The 16,683-nt window shown below is 42.9% G+C and overlaps 2 protein-coding genes across 52 annotated transcripts in view; one reads left to right on the forward strand and one right to left on the reverse strand.

The window, feature by feature from the left end:
• LOC112425914 (uncharacterized) overlaps positions 1-16,683 on the forward strand; it is a 221,931-nt gene that overhangs the window by 110,494 nt on the left and 94,754 nt on the right. The window contains exon 6 of one of the 41 annotated variants that reach the window (XM_071081134.1): positions 12,795-13,359. The exons of the other annotated variants lie outside the window; for them this stretch is intronic. The gene's annotated coding sequence lies outside the window, so the exon portion shown is untranslated. Of the gene's footprint in view, positions 1-12,794; positions 13,360-16,683 lie in introns of those variants that run through there. 41 annotated transcript variants of the gene reach the window in all.
• Positions 1-16,683, reverse strand: part of LOC105477578 (muscleblind like splicing regulator 2) — a 171,372-nt gene that overhangs the window by 71,269 nt on the left and 83,420 nt on the right. The gene's annotated exons all lie outside the window — the stretch shown is intronic.

Raw genomic sequence — 16,683 nt, forward strand, 5'->3', positions numbered from 1 at the left:
CCTAGGTGTGTCTGGGAGGGTGTTGCCAAACATTAACATTTGAGTCAATGGACTGGGAGAGGCAGACCCACCCTCAATCTGGGTGGGCACCATCTAATCGGCTGCCAGCAAGGCTAGAACAAAGCAGGCAGAAGGATGTGGAATGAATGACTTGCTGAGTCTCTGTCCTTCATCTCTCTCCCGTGCTGGATGCTTCCTGCCCTCGAACATCAGACTCCAAGTTCTTTGGCTTTTGGACTCTTGGACTTACACCAGTGGTTTGCCAGGGGTTCTCGGGCCTTTGGCCACAGACTGAAGGCTGCACTGTTGGTTTCCTTACTTTTGAGGTTTTGGGACTCAGACTGGCTCCCTGGCTCCTCAGCTGGTAGACGGCTTTAGTGCAGGACTTCTTGTGATCGTGTGAGTCGATTCTCCCAAAAAACTCCCCTTCATCTATACATCTATTCTATTAGTTCTGTTTTTCAGAGAACCCTGACAAATATACCAGTCTAGTGGCTATTTGACTTCATAGAGTCTAGATTTTTTGATACCACATTCATTAATGTCTGCAGCCCCATGGGTGAACAGAAACATTGATATCTCAGCCTTGGAATTTCTCCTGTCGGGGAGAGCAGGCCTTTTCTGTCTACTTCCTGAACTTCTCCTCAAACCCCAACAGTACAGGGAACCTCATACAATAGGTGCATGTTATCCCTCCTTCAACGTATATGTATTGAACCCCTTCCATGTGCCAAGCCCTGTGATATTAAAATAACAATTAAAATAGAGTGATCAATGCCATGATAGCCTGTGTGAATGCATTGCAGGGAGCTCTCCCTAGTTTAGAGGTCAGGGATGACTCCAGAGGATGGGACATTTAACATGTAAGCTAAGATATTTATCAGATTATCTAGTTGAGAGTGGGGAGGAAGGTGGAAGTTAGAGTTGGCCATTTGTAGCAGGGAGGTGGGGATGGTTAATGGGTACACGAAAAATAGAAAGAATGAATAAGACCTACCATTTGACAGCATAATAGGTGACTATAGCCAACAATAACTTAATTGTATGTTTTTAAATAACTTAAAGAACATAATTGGATAGTTTGTAACTCAAAGGATAAATGCTTGAGAGGAGGGATACCCCATTCTCCATGATGTGCTTATTTCACATTGCACGCCTGTATCCAAACATCTCATGTACCCCATAAATATATACACCTACTCTGTACCCACAAAAGTCTTTTTAAAACTTAGAGTTAGCAATTTGGAGAATTAAAACAAACCAGAGTAACTGACAACCACTCTATGGGGGTTTAATTCCTGAAGCCTTATAAACACCATCCCATGACATCTGTATCCCACAGTTTCCATGGGGAACTGGTTCCAGGACCTCCCACAGATACCAAAATTCAGGATGCTCAGGTCCCTGATATACAATGGCCTAGTATTTGCATATAACCTACACACATCTTCCTATATACTTTAAATCATCTCTAGATTACTTATAACACCTAATACAAAGTGAATGCTAGTGTAAATAGCTGTTATACTCTACTGTTTAGGGAATAATGACAAGACAAAAGTCTGACAGTGTTCAGTACAGGCACAATTTTTAACAAGTATTTTCAATCCATAGTTGGTTGAATCCATGAATACGGAGGGCCAACTGAACGTTTAGTAAATATTGGGTTCTATTTTTATTATCAGTCCTTAGCAATTCCAGAAGCTGGTCAATTTTTAAAATAAGCAAAATGTATCCAAAGATTCAAAACCTTATTATGCATCTTCTATTATAGCCTTTTTCAAACTGATTGCAATACTGTATGGTGAATCACCTACCCCCACAGAGGGCTGCCTGGAATTTGGACATGTGCATTAAAGGCCGACATTTGGTGGGTGTGCCCCTGCACAGCTGTGCCATTTTACTTAAATACTGGAAATGACTTCCATCTCAGGTAGAAAACAGACACTGTCCCAAGCCTGTTTAGTGTCAAGTGTTTTCCCTGCTTCTCTGGCCACTCCAGTGCCTCCTCCAGAGTCCCAGCATCTTCCCCTCCTGGACCCCAGCAATCAAAGAGTTAAGCCTACACAGCAGGGGGTTTCTGAGACTAGCTGTGGTGCACGTTGATTGGCTGCTGCTCACCAGGGAGGTACTTATGGTAAAATATTTTGAATAACACATCTTATTATAAATACACTATGACAAAGCCAGAGTGCCCTGGTTGCTGGTGTTGGAGTTGGGAATGCTTCCAGGAAGAAGTGGGAGAAGGGTTGTGTGCCTATGAATAGAGGAATAGGGAAGGGGTGGGCTGGAGGGGAAGGAAGACTAGGTAAAGAAACACTGGAAGAAGATGGGAAAATAGAGTATCCTATTAAGAGTTCCCTCATTTTCAGCAACACAGGAAAAGAACATTCCTCTTAGGCTGGTTTGGATTTCAGATGCTTCTTGCCTTACCATGGACTCACGTCCCGATAAACCCATGGTTAATGGAAAATAGTGTATGTTGAAAATGCATTTTCAACTTATGACATATTCAATTTACAGTGAGTTTTTCCAGTGTAACCCCATCATAAGTCCAGGAGTGTGCTGAATGTATATTGCTTTTGAACCGTTCTAAAGTCGAAAATTATAAACTGAACCATTATAAGTCAGTGACTTTCTGTACTTGGTGTCTCAGGAAAGACCTGCATTGCAGTCCTGGACTGCAGCGGGGGGAAGCTGCATTTTTTTCAGAAAAAACAGCCTGGGAAGATGGAGGGCATGGCAGCTTGCACCATGGCGTGGGCATTTATGCACCGGCTGGGGAAGGCTATGCAGAGCAGAGGTACAGGGAAGAGGTGTGGGCTTTATCCTGCACCTCCTGAGGGTGGAAGCGGCGTGCCTCCTCCTTTACTCATCTGACAGTTTTGGAGCATCTGCTCTACGCCAGAAACTGGGAAGGAATTGCACACAGGACTGTAAGCGGTGGCCCTGCCCTCGATAAAAATAGCAGAGACTTATATAATGTTGTACATATCATCTACCAGGCAGTTTCTAAGTGCTTCTTAGAGATCATACCCATTTAGTCTTCACTACAAGCTCTCAGCAGAGGTAATGTTAATAATCCCATTTTATGGGATAAAACAGAGGCACAGAGAGGGGAAATAACTTCCCATGGGCATACAGCTAGTAAGTAAGTGGCAGATCTGTGCAGTCAGCCAAGTCGGCTGGCCTGGGACTCCCTGCCATCAGCGCTATGCAGAGCTGGTTTTAAGAAACTCACAATGGAACTTCTATATCACACCTTAAAAAGCATTCCTCACACGCCGTCTTATTAGACCTTCACAATATTCTTGTTTTCTCTTACCCCAATTTAAAGGTAAGGAAATGAGGCTCAGAGAGATTTAAGGTACTTTCCAGGTCATGTTATTAAAGTCAACCAGGGCTGAATTCTGCTCTTCCCTCACCAAAACACATGCCTTCTCCATTGCCTGCAGTGGTCCATGGGAGACACTATGGGGTTACAGATTTTTGGCTCAATATGTGAGATTTCTTTAAAACAGAATGAGTGACCTTGCATGATAATGCACTCAAGGGAGGTGATAGTGGATGGTAGAAAACAGACACTGTCCCAAGCCTGTTGAGTGTCAAGTGTTTTCCCTGCTTGTCTGGCCACTACAGTCCCTCCTCCAGAGTCCCAGCATCTTCTCCTCCTGGACCCCAGCAATCAAAGAGTTAAGCCTACACAGCAGGGGTTTCCGGGACTAGCTGTGGTACACTCTGATTGGCTGCTGCCCACCTGGGAGGTACTTATGGTAAAATATTTTGAATAGCCCATCTTATTATAAATATACCGTGACAAGGCCAGAGTGCCCTGGTTGACAGTGTTGAATTGTGTCTCCCCGCATGTGGAAGTCCTAACCCATAGAATCTCAGCATGGGATCCTAGTCGGAGGTAGGGTCTTGACAGATGTAATCAAGTTAGAGAGAAGACATTAGGATGGACTTTAATCCAGTATGACTGTTGTCCTTATAAACAGAGAAAATTTGGTCACAGAGATCCATGCATAGAGGGAAGACGATGTGAAAGAGACACAGGGAAAAGATGGCTTTTTGTTTTTGTTTTTGTTTTTAGGACAGAGTCTTACCCTGTCGCCCAGGCTGGAGTGCAGTGGTGCCATCTCGGCTAACTGCAACCTCCGCCTACTGGGTTCAAGCGATTCTCCTGCCTCAGCCTCCCAAGTAACTGGGATTACAGGAGCCCACCACCATGCCCGGCTAATTTTTTTGTATCTTTAATAGAGATGGGGCTTTACAATGTTGGGCAGGCTGGTCTCGAACTCTTCATCTCAGGTGATCCACCTGCCTCGGCCTCCCAACATGCTGGGATTATAGGCATGAGCCACCCCACCCAGCCGAAGATGGCCATCTTTAAGCCAAGGAATGGCTGAGGCTATCAGAACTGTGAGAGAGGCCTAAAATAGACCCTTCCAGGCTGGGCACGGTGGCTCATGCCTGTAATTCCAGCACTTTGGGAGGCTGAGGTGGGTGAATCACGAGGTCAGGAGATCAAGACCAACCTGGCTAACACGGTGAAACCCCATCTCTACCAAAAATACAAAAAATTAGCCAGGCATGGTGACACACGCCTGTAGTCCCAGGTACTCGGGAGGCTGAGGCAGAAGAATCGCTTGAACCCGGGAGGTAGAGGTTGCAGTGAGTTGAGATCAAGCCACTGCACTCCAGCCTAGGTGATAGAGTGAGACTCTGCCTCAGAAAAAAAAAAGAAAAAAAAAAAAGACTCTTTCAGAGAACTTTCAGAGGGAGCATAGCTTTGTTGACCCTTGGATTTTGGACCTCTGGCCTCCACAACTGTAAGAATATAAATTTCTGTTGCTCTAAGCCCTCCAGTGTATGATACTGGTTATAGCAGCCTTAGGAAGCGAGCACAGCCACCTCTAAGAAATGTTAGATAATGTATTTTGTCTTGAGACTGGCGGTTATACCAGCAAAACACTAGTTTCCTCTAACACTAAGAATTGTTTCTGTGAATGTATATTCTAATTTTTTTCATGATCTTAGGTAACGAGATCTCCCTATTTGCTCAAAAATAAAGTATAACAACCCCCAAATCCCTAACAAGTACAATGATTTTCTACCAGTGAAACTAGTCAGCTTAAATGCGATCCGATTTTTCCCACGGAAGATTTAATAGAAGAGATTTATTTTAGTAAAAGACAAAATGTTTCACTAAAGAACTCATTAGTAATGCATAAAGGGCTACTGGGTCTCTGAAGATCCATTTTCAAAGAGAAATGTTGGGATAATTTTTATATTCTGATTACAGAGAATGACTTGATAAAAATTGTCCTTGATATTAAAATTGCATGGAGGGGAAAGAAAATCATTCAATCTAGCAGGAGGGAAGCCAAAGAAAATGGGTGAATTTGGCCAGCATTTTGGAATTGCTTTTACAAAGGTGGATAGATGAGCATCAGCAGAGTCTCCCCGTGATGTGGGTGGGGTCATCTTCTCTGGCACTTTCACACACAGAGGGACACTGGTAGGGAGGAGGACAGGGGACTGGCCTGCTCTGTTCAGCCAGAGTCTTCTGTCACCCTCACGACTGCCCTGCCTATTTATTCCTTCTCATCAGGCCCAGCCTTTAGTGCCCTTGGTCATTGCCAGAGCTCCTGCCTGGCCAGCATTCCCCCAGTGAGGCCCAAGTCCCCAGAACCAATCCTCAAGTGACACTGAATCTTTGCACCAGCTGATGCTGACTCGTGGCCCTAGCTTTGATGGCTAGACAGCTGCTCTGTTTCAAGCCCTAACACCCACCGGGTGTCCCACGTCTTATGCTGTAGGGTCCCACAGGTTTCTCTTTTTGCCTCCGAGTTCAAGGTCTGAGAACCTGCCTCCCTCCAGGCTCCTTACTGGAGTGAAGCTCTGCCTTTCACCTTTGCCTCCAGAAAACGCTGCCTGTAGGATGGGGTCCTGCGTCCGCTGCTGTGCAGCTGTTGCTCGCTCACCCTTCCTGAGGGTCCCCATCCAGGGTTTTTCTCACTGTGGTCCACCCTCAGTAGATACCTGCTCATTTTTCTTAGAATTCCTGCTGCTGCGTGTTTCTCCAGTATGTACCTAGAGAGGGCGGAGACCTTGAGACAACACACCCAGGCTCACAGCATCGAAATCTCCATCTCTTTGGCCTGGTGGGCCGAACTAACTCCAGACCCTGGGGTCGCTCCTGGTCAAATTCAGCCCAACAGTGAGCTATGACATTACTTCCTCTTCCTCTCAGGACCTGCCTGTAAACTGTGGAAGAAGTCTTTGCCCTCAGCAAACCCCCGCTCTTCTTCATCTGTCACTGCTGGCTGGATACTTAAGCTCTGGATCGTCCAGAAACTGCTAGTCAAATGTATTTACAAACTGAATTGATATATTATTATGAAGTCTCATTTTTTCTTTTAAAACAAGGATTACATATATGGTAATAATACTTGGTAACAGCTTTTGAATGCAGTCAAATACCATTATTATTATTTTTGAATACTCTTTAGATGCATGCTAGACACCACGTTAAGTATTTCACATGCAAAATCTCAGACAAACATTTGAGAGGGGGAGGTGCTGTTAATATCCCTATTTGACAGACAGAGAACTGAGGCCTGAGGAGATGAATGATCTTGTGCTAGGACGTGCAAGTAGCAAGATGTAGAACCAGGATTTGAACCCAGACAGTGTGACTCCAAAGCCACTGTCCTTAATCACTATACTTCTTCCACATATTCGTATAGTTATACAAACTAATTATGTTTGCCGAATTTTCACAATGTGCCAAGCATGGTGCTAAGTGCTTTACAGGAATGATCTCCTTAGTGTTCACAATATGCCTTTTGGGTAGGTCTTATTTTTATGCCCATTTTGCAAATGTCAAAACCAAGGCACAGAGCGGTTAGATAACTTGTCTAAAGTGACACAGCTAGTAAGAGGAAGATCCAGACTTGAACCTGCTCAGCCTAGCTCCAGAACCACCACACTCTCTGAATACAAATTATTGATTCCTACCTTATGTCTGGTACTGTGCTAGGCCCAAGTGGCTACAAAGATGAAAAGCAAACTCTTCTTATCTTTGAGAAACTCTACATACATAAATCTGCAATGCATATACACATCAATGGAAGGGAAGAAAGCATAGTAATAAGTAATATTTAAGTCTAATATTAGCCGAAAGGATTCATGTAATGTTTCATAAATCATACAGTTTTCCAAATCCAATTAAAGTGATTGAGTATATTTTATAAATACGGTTGACTTTTAATACTTCAAAGTAGTAATTGAAGTGAATAACCAAAGTAGGCCACTACCATCATATCTCCGTTTATTAGGGCAAGACAAGGCACCACTAACAGCCTCTGGGACTGCCCTGTTACAGGGAGATCACAAGCTTTCAGAATCTGCAAATGAGGCACCTGGATTTCAGACAGCCAAAAGGATTATGCATATATAAACCTATCACTGAATAGTTCTGCATGCATACTTCAGACACATATCAGTGCTTTGCTTACTGAAAAAGACTAAAGCCCCAGAGGAGGGAAGTTTCCCTAGGGACAGTCGGATGGGGGAACTGTCCACCTCCTTCAGATGACCCCAGTATGAAACACGTGACTGTCCTGAGCATGTCATACCTTCATACTTTGTGGGGTCCATTGGGAGGGTACACAGTTTTCAGCTATTTTTACAGGACCAATAGTTTGTTCATTTTATTTACCCAGTTTTACCTGGTTGCCTCTGTGATCCACAAAGACAGTTGAGTAGCAAAAAGCATATGACCTCTGGCCCTGGAACAGAGTGACACTTACAGGACCACACGGTACTGGAGCGCAATTGATACATCATCCATCGCAAAGCCTGGCATCTCCCACATTCAGTTACCTAGCCCTAGATACATACCCATCCTGTCTCCTGCATCCCCCACCACCTTCTCTTCCCACTGGCATTGTCAGGCTGGTCCAGGCCATCAGATGTGTGACAGTGCTGCCAACAGATGCCTTCTCTACCTCTACCTCCTATACCCTCCGCTGCACTATCCCCTTCATTCACTCCACAGACATACGTTGCAAGTCTACCTTGGGCCAGGCAGTGTTCCAGGGACATGGGATATCAACAACAAAACTCACAAACAGCCCTGTCCACACGGAACTTAGCTTCTAGTTAGGGGAGACAGACAATAAGCAATAAAGATAATACACAAGTTACGCAGCAGAACATGCTGAGGGCTTTGGGGAAGAACTAGTGGGCAAGTAGGACGGGGAGTGCTGGTGGGTTGGGTGGCCCTTTTTAGTTACATAGGTAGGGCCATTACCACTAAGAAAGTAATTCAGCAGCAAAGACTTCACGGAGGTGGGGAGTTGTCCTGCTTGTATCCAGATGAAGCATATCCCAGGCAGAGAGAACAAGCAGCACTAAGGGCTTGGCAGGACGCATGCCTGGTGCATCTGAGGGTCAGCCAGGAGGCTGGAGAATCTGGGCTCCATAAGCCAGGGCCAAGCTGGAAAGGAGTTCTGAGAAACAACCATGGCTTGACCAGGTAGGGTCTTGTAGGCCATTGTAAGAACTTGTTTTCTTCTTTGAAGGAAATGGGAGTTTTGAGCGGAGGAGTGATGTGATCTCACTGATGTTTTAAAAGGATAGCTCTGACTACTGTGTGAGAATGGACTGAAGGGGCCAGAAGTGGCATCAGGAGATCAGTTAGGCTGTGGTCATCACCCAGGGAAAGAAGATGGTGGCTCAGACCAGGTGGCTGGCAGCGGAGGAAGTGAGAAGTGGTGGGCTCTGGGTATATTTGGAAGGTGGAGCCAACAGGATTTCCCGACACACTGAATGTGAAGTGGGAAAGGGACCAGTCAGGATGAGTTTAAGGTTTTGGGTCTGAGCCCCTGGATGGGTATATTTGTCATCAATCGAGATGCACAAGGTACGGTTCAAGCAGATGTGGGGGAAATAGCAGGAGCAGTGTTTGAGATACCTATAAGACATTGAAAGAGAGGTGCCAAGCAGGCTGTTGGGTTCAGGAATCTTGAGTCCAGGAGAGAGGTGTGGTCTAGAAGTATACATTTGGAAGTCATTGGCATATGAAAGAAATTGACAGCCATGAACAAACCCTTGGTTATGGTCATGAGTTTATCTCTCTCCACTGAACCCTCAGAGAACCCCCATTCTTTCCTGAATCACATCCAACTGCCTCACCCACAAGCAAGGCCTTCCACACCCTCACCCATGAGCAAGGCCTTCCACATTGCCAGAGAGTGAGCTTCCTTTCCAGTCCAAGTCCTGCTTTCTTTTCACGCCGAGGTCAGTTGGATTTGGGAAAATCCAAAGATTTATGCCTTCCTTCCTCCTCTATGAGTTTGCTCAAGCTGTTTCCATTTCTCTGCTTTGGTCCCCTGACCTGCCCTCACATGAATGACTCTCTGACCACCCCCAAGCTTCCTTGAGAAAGCATCTTTTCCCTTCTCTGCATGTCTCTAACATCTGCACCTCTGGGGCAGCACTTAACCCCTAATGCCTGCTATTAACCATTATCAATATCAGTATTGATATCAGATCCCATCTTGAGCCTATCTTGTAAGTTGCTCATGAGCAGAAGCTCTTTCCTGCTATTGGGAATAGCCAGTAATGTAGAGCCTGGTGCCTGGAAGAGAGCAAGTACTCAGTGCTTGCTTAACAAATGAATTTTTGGAAGACACAGATTTCAAAAGCCAAGACTCTTGTAAACCTTGCGGGATGAGACCTGGAGTGAACAAATATACCTTGATAATTATTTTAAATGCTTTGGAAGTTATTTGTTTTCATTTTAGGATCCTTAAATAACAGAAATACATGTGATAATTTAATTAAAGTATACATAGGAGGTTTTTTTTCCTGTAAGACAAAAAATACTATTTTAAATATAGATTCAGTTTGTCCCCTAAAATGAAAATGTCAATAAGTATATGACTGTCTACTTTATCAAAAAGCAAACTTCTACAAATACAAATTATTTCTATATATGAAAATACATTTCATTTTAATAAGGGTTTATTACTATATGCCTAATGTTTTCAACCCTGATTCTTATAAAACCCTGAATTTCATATCATTCCATTTTACATATTGAGTGAGCTAAGGCCCAGAGTTGAACAGCTTGACCTAAGTTGAATAGCTTATCAGTGGTCACAGAGCTAGGAGGTGGGAAAGCCAGGATTCTCACTTAGCTCTCTCAAAAGCCAAGGGCAAATTTACTCAAACTCTGTTTATCCAACCTCCTCCCTCCTACTTGGAAGATCTTGAACATTAGAGTTGTTGACCTCAGTGCCTGAGCTGCGGATTATCTCAATAGAAGAAAAAATAGTATTGCAAGAGTCTCCCAAAATTCATGTTCTTGGACAGCATTGACTACCAATTTTTAATCATTCACTCATTCAATGCACATTTGAGTGGTAAATAAGTGTTCATTTATTTGGTGCATATTTAATGTATGCTACTCTGTGTAGCACCGTTCTCAGCACTAGAGACAAGGCAATGAGCATAACAGGCAAAAGTCCCTGCCTTCATGGAGCTTACATTTTAATGGGTAAATGCAGACACTCAACAAGATCAATAAATACAACAGGTAGTGAATATGATGATGGTGATAAGTGCTAGGGACAGAAACAACTGAGAGAGACAGGAAGTATGTGTGCAGAAAACTTTACAAGTTTTCATGGGATGAACAAAAGATCTCAAAGGGAGGATGCCATTTGAGGTGTTAAAGGGGCAGGCAGCAGGTCTGATGGCTTCTGGGGAGAGGAGAGAGGAAATGCAATGGTCCTGAGGCAGGAGCATGCCTAGAATATTCGGGGAATAGCAACCAGGTCAGTGTGGCTAGAGCAGAGTGAGTGAGGGTAAGAGCAGTAACTTAAGACTGGAGAGATGAGGAGAGTGAGGTGACCAGATGGTGACCCTCACGGGTCATCATAAGGACTTTGGCTTTTACTCTGATTGAGATGCAAAATCAATGGAGGGTTAATGCACTAGACCATATTACTGAGAGGTTTCCATGTTCTTCACATATTTTTTAAATGTATTAGCAACTTTAATAAATTATGAGAAAGTGCATTATGTCAAACTCCCAATTGCTAAATACTGCTGATCTCATACAGATCTCCATTTAGGACTGCCCTTGTGATCAGACAGCAGGTCAGAGCCTGGGAGAGCATAACGGGCTTACATGTCAGAAGCCCAGGTGTAGTGAACCACATTATTTCCAGTGTGCCCACCTCAGACCTTGAAAGAATGTGTGTGGCTATCCCTGAAGCCTACAGCTCAGCCTTAAAATCCAGACAGCTGGGAATAGATCAGCCATGTCTGCTACCAGCTTTTGGAGCAGTGCTGCCGGGAGAAGGCTATCCATCAATAGCTGTTTAGGCAGCAGGCTGAAAATGCTCCTCCAAGAAGGGCAGCAAGAGGAGGGACAGTCTCTCCAGCAGAGCAGGGAAAAGTCCTGGTCAAACTTCTGCCAACTCCATTTACATCTCACAATGTCAAATCATCCTCAAATTCCATTTCCCTCTTCTGTTCAATAAGATATTTTTTAAAAAATTTGATGGGATGTCCCACAAATAAAAAATTGGCTGATTAGAATTCGAGTTCCTTCTGTGCAGGAGTGGGTCCTATGTGTTATGAGAAGGCATGAGTGCAGTTAGATGCAGGGAAAAGAACAGCAGGGAAAACCATTGAAAATTGCTTCAGAATAAGCAAATTGATAGCTTAGATTCTATTTTCAGGATTTAGAGCTAACACTTTGGACCTGCCTTTATCCTGACAAAGGCAAAGAGTCAAAGAGCCGTTGGACCTTTAGAATTTAGGGAGCACCACTAGGAGCCCCCACTTTCCAATTCATGGTCCTGAGGCATAGAGGAATTGACTTCTTTTTGGCTTGTCTATGTGCAATTCCTCCCAAGAATTTCTAGAATTTATTTTGCTCTGTGCTTCTCAGTGTTTCCCTCTGTAGACCATTGCTACCCCAATGGATGCAAGTTGTCACCAGGGAACATGGTTGCATGTAGCACCAAACACTGCTTGTAGACTGAATAAATAGTGTCTTGAAAGTAAGTACATGTATGAGAGTTTCCAAAGTTATAAACTCTACTGTGAGGAATAAAATGCAGATTCAGACATATAATTTTTAATTGAATTCATAGTAATTTTTGTAAGGTGTGTTCCCAATAAACAGGTAGTGAAAACATACTTAGTAATATAGGTGCACAGAGAAAAGTTTTCAGTGCCAAACGAGGAATTTCAATTCTTTGAAAACCTATGAGTAGTAAAAAATAAGTAATAAAATGAATCTAAGTTGTGGGCTACTTAGAATTCTAACTCAATGGCTGTGGTTAGAGCAAACTATGGGTTATGAAGACCAATGAGAAGAAGAGACATTCTAGGGTTTCCTGGTCTTTGAGAGCTGCCATTATAGACTCATTTCTTGGAGATATTTCCTATTCTTTGTGATCCAGGAATTTTGCAATGATAATAATCTTGAAATCACTAAAACTTCAGTGAGAAGTAATTTCTTAATTACCTACCTACCTCCAGTAAAAGAGGGCGTTAGAATGGAAAGAAAATAATAGACTTCATGAGAAACAAGTGCAAAAACATGAAATAAGGAAAAGTACTCAAAAAGGAAGGTGAAATGGGAGAAATGCTGCAAGTAGAAGACAAACTTCTTTGTTTTTATCATGAGAGGATATTGGATTTTATCAAACACTTTTTATGCATCAACTGAAATGATGTCTTCCATCCCCTTACTCCATTAACAGAGTGTATTCCATTGATTGATTTTCATGCACTCGGAAGCACTTTGCCAAAGGCTGGAGCAACTGTTGACATGTGCACCTACACTGTTCTTCTACGAATCTTTTTTTTTTCAAGTTATTGTCTTTGCTGGATCGTTTCTAGAATGTTCTCACATGCCTTGGGGATTTGAAGCTTTAAAACTTTACAATGTTTGAACTCTAAGAGCTAGTTCTTAGTCATCAGTTGGTTTCATTCAAGTTAACACCAAGAGTAGACGCTCTTTTCCTTCATTCAAAGAAAAAATAAGATCAAGAATAACTACAGAAAAGGACCATCTGTAACGGAATGTGGGGCAGGTTATGCAAAAGGAGGAATATTGGTGTTTGGACATTCACTTGAAGAGATTTAACGGGAAGAGGAGGCTTAGGAGGGTGCTAAGGAGAGAGGACTGTTGGACGTTAACCCACCTGTAGCCCCTTAACAGTATTTCCTCACATGTTTAATTCAGGCAGCTTCCATGACCTCAAAGCAAACAAGGAGGACTTCTGCATGAGCACCACACATCTACGCATGTTTTTTTTTTTTTTTTTTTAAGAAAAAAATCCCTTCTAAAAATCCAGCGCTATCTCAAGAAATTGATTTTGCTAAGGAATACAATTTCAGTTTGCTATTTTTGCGGTCTGAAATCTTTCTCTTTTCTTTTAATTAAAAATGTAATCCCATAAAGCATAGCTAGAATGAAAATCTTAAGTGTGTGAGCTGGCTTGTTTGCTTAAATTTAATTGTAAACATCATTAAACATTGGGAAACATGGTTGGGGGGGATTCACGCTTAAGAGCACCACTCTACCATAATTACGACCATGTTTGAAGACTCATTTTTGACAGTTTCATATTTTTATATAGTTATAACCTTGGTGAACAAATAATTTTATCTCCTGATTGTTCTTATGGAGCCGATCACTCACCTTGCTTTTCTATGCTTCTGGAGAGCCTCACTGTTTACAATGCCGGCATTGTGTTTGCTTGAATGAGTGCACCACAATTAACTCTACCTCCCATTCGGGCTCTTACAATTCTGCACTTTCATAAATAATTTTGTGACAAGCATTTTCACACACATAGTCATTCCTCCCCCTTTTTTTTATTTCCTCAGTGTAAGTGGAATTATTGGATTAAAGAGTATGGATTTTTGCGTGGCTTTTAATGCATCTTGAACCTGCCTATTCTCAAATGTAATCTTATCTGAGCTCTCAGCATATCTACATGTTTCTCTCAAGACCTAATCATATTACATTGATTTTTATCAGACAATGAGCACATGTTTTTCTTTTTACCTTAACTGCCAGGAAACTCAGAACTAAAGTTCTATCTAATAAAGAGTTCATCTCAGGTGACTGGTAATATGTTTCTCTATTCCTTTAGGTTGATTTTCTACTTAGCTGTTCTTAAAAAAAAAAAAAAAAAAAAAAAAAAAGAAAGATGCTGAATTTCAAAAGTTCTTTCAAATTCCTTTTAGAAACAGGAGGGGCTATAGGCCGGGCGCGGTGGCTCACGCCTGTAATCCCAACACTTTGGGAGGCCGAGGCAGGCAGATCACGAGGTCAGGAGATGGAGACCATCCTGGCTAACACGTTGAAACCCCATATCTACTAAAAATACAAAAAATTAAGCTAGGCATGTTGGCAGGCACCTGTAGTCCCAGCTACTCAGGAGGCTGAGGCAGGAGAATGGCATGAACCTGGGATGGGGAGCTTGCAGTGAGCCAAGATCACGCCATTGCACTCCAGCCTGGGCGACGGAGGGAGACTCCGTCTCAGGAAAAAAAGAAAAAAGAAAAGAAACAGGAGGGCTGTAAATCTCACATACACACAGACATATATACAAACATGCATTTATTATATCTAACATAAAACTTCACATAATTAGCATCGTATCATGAAAATGTTCTTGGCACTGGAATCTCTAAGATGATCCAGGACAATCCCCTTTTTTTATAGTACAGACCCTGAAGCTAGAGAGAGAACACGACTTGTCTGGGATCACAGAACTCTTTGGAGTCAGAGCCAGAACTAACTCTAACCCAGGCCTTTGCATGCCCAATCAGCACCCTGAAGACAGCATGAGGAGCTGGTTATTTGCTGAGCCTTACACCTTGACATTTCTGCCAGGGGCTAAGTCCTGTGCCTGACAGTCCTCTGTCCTTACCACCCTTCTAGGCCTCCACTTTGGTTAAATCTCTTCAAATGAATGTTCAAACACCAATATTCCACCTTTTGCATAACCTGCCCCATACTCCATTACAGATAGTCCTTCTCTGTGCTATTCTCGATCTTATTTTTTCTTTCAACGAAGGAAAACAATTTCTACTCTGGGTATTAACTTGAATGAAACCAACTAATGAACAAGAGCTAGCTCTTAGTGTTGGGTTGAAACAGTGTAAAAATTTAAAATTTCAAATTCCCATGGCGTGAGCCATGCTCAAGCATCTCTCTCTATGACAGTTTTCATCTCTCTTTCTTCCCTGAATTTCCCATTGCTACCATCCTCTGCAAAGCCCACATTATTTCATTCCCAGCTGTTAGTTTGCTTGGGCTGCCATAACCAAGTACCACAAGCTGGGTGGTTCAAACAACAGAGCCTTATTCTCTCACAGTTCTGGAGGCCAGAAGTCCAAGATCAATGTGTGTGCTGGGTTGGTTCCTTCTGAGGGCCACGAGGAAAAGATCTGTCCCAGCACCCTCTTTTTGACAGTGGATGGCTGTCTTCTTCCTGTCTCTTCACGCTGTCTTCCCTCTTTGCTTATCTCCGTGTTCAAATTTCCCCTTGTAATAAGGACACTAGTCATATTGGATTAAGACACCCTGATGACCTCACTTTAAATTGATCACCCCTGTAAAGGGCCTGTCTCCAAGTAAGTTACAGTCAACAACAGTGGTTTGAACTTCAACGTATGAATTTTGGGGGAGATGTGATGCAACTCCCCTTGATTGCAAAGGTCATTTTGACATTTTTCATTTCTGTGCTCAAAGTCTTCCATTGTCCCCACTCACCAAATAAAGTCCAAATTCCTCACTTGGGCGTGCAAGCTCCCCCACAGCCCTGTTCCTATGTGTTGTTGTTATTTATCTCCCTACATACCCCATGGTTTTTTATGCTGCAGTCCAACCATGCTACTCTCAGATTCCAAATACACCCACACTTTTCTTCCTCTGTGCCTATGCTCATGGGCTCTTTCTGCACAGACTGCCCTCTTACTTCACCCCCACAGACCCAGCTCTGATGCCCTTTCCCCACGATGACTCCTCAGTCCCGCTCAGAAACGTCTCCTCCTTCCCAGGACTTCTTTTGCTTATCTTGCTAGAAATGAAGGGCTATGACCATTGTCATAGTCACAGTCACTTGTGTGTTTCCTGATGCTAGACTGTACCTTCCTTAAAAGCAGGAACTTACTCATCCTTGCACGCCTCTCAGTGCCTTTTCTTTCTCAACTTCCCCAAAGTGATGACTTGTATCTTTTGTGAACACATCAGAGGAAAAAGAAATATGCTGTTATACAGATCGATCATCATAAAACTTCAGGGGCCTCTAAAGCAGCTCTTGTCATAATAATGAGAAGGCCACACATGATGTAGGTTAGTACATAGTGGAATAAATAAGCATTAGGTGTAAGATTTAAGATTGTTGGTGTGTGGGTATGAGCAGTGTTAAGTGGGGCATCATCATTTTTACCAGGAAATTCCCTTTGTCCTCATCATTTTCCCCTTCCAACAGAAAATTCCATGAAGCTCATTTCTAAAGAAAAGTAAATACCCAGATGACCTTTCTCCAACAGAGGGGATGGATTTGTTATCCAGCCAAATGTTTGAAATTCTTCCACCAGCATGCATAATTGAGAGAGATGTGTTAATTA

This window comes from Macaca nemestrina, chromosome 16 (assembly GCF_043159975.1).
Source record: "Macaca nemestrina isolate mMacNem1 chromosome 16, mMacNem.hap1, whole genome shotgun sequence".
Lineage (NCBI taxonomy): Eukaryota > Metazoa > Chordata > Mammalia > Primates > Cercopithecidae > Macaca > Macaca nemestrina.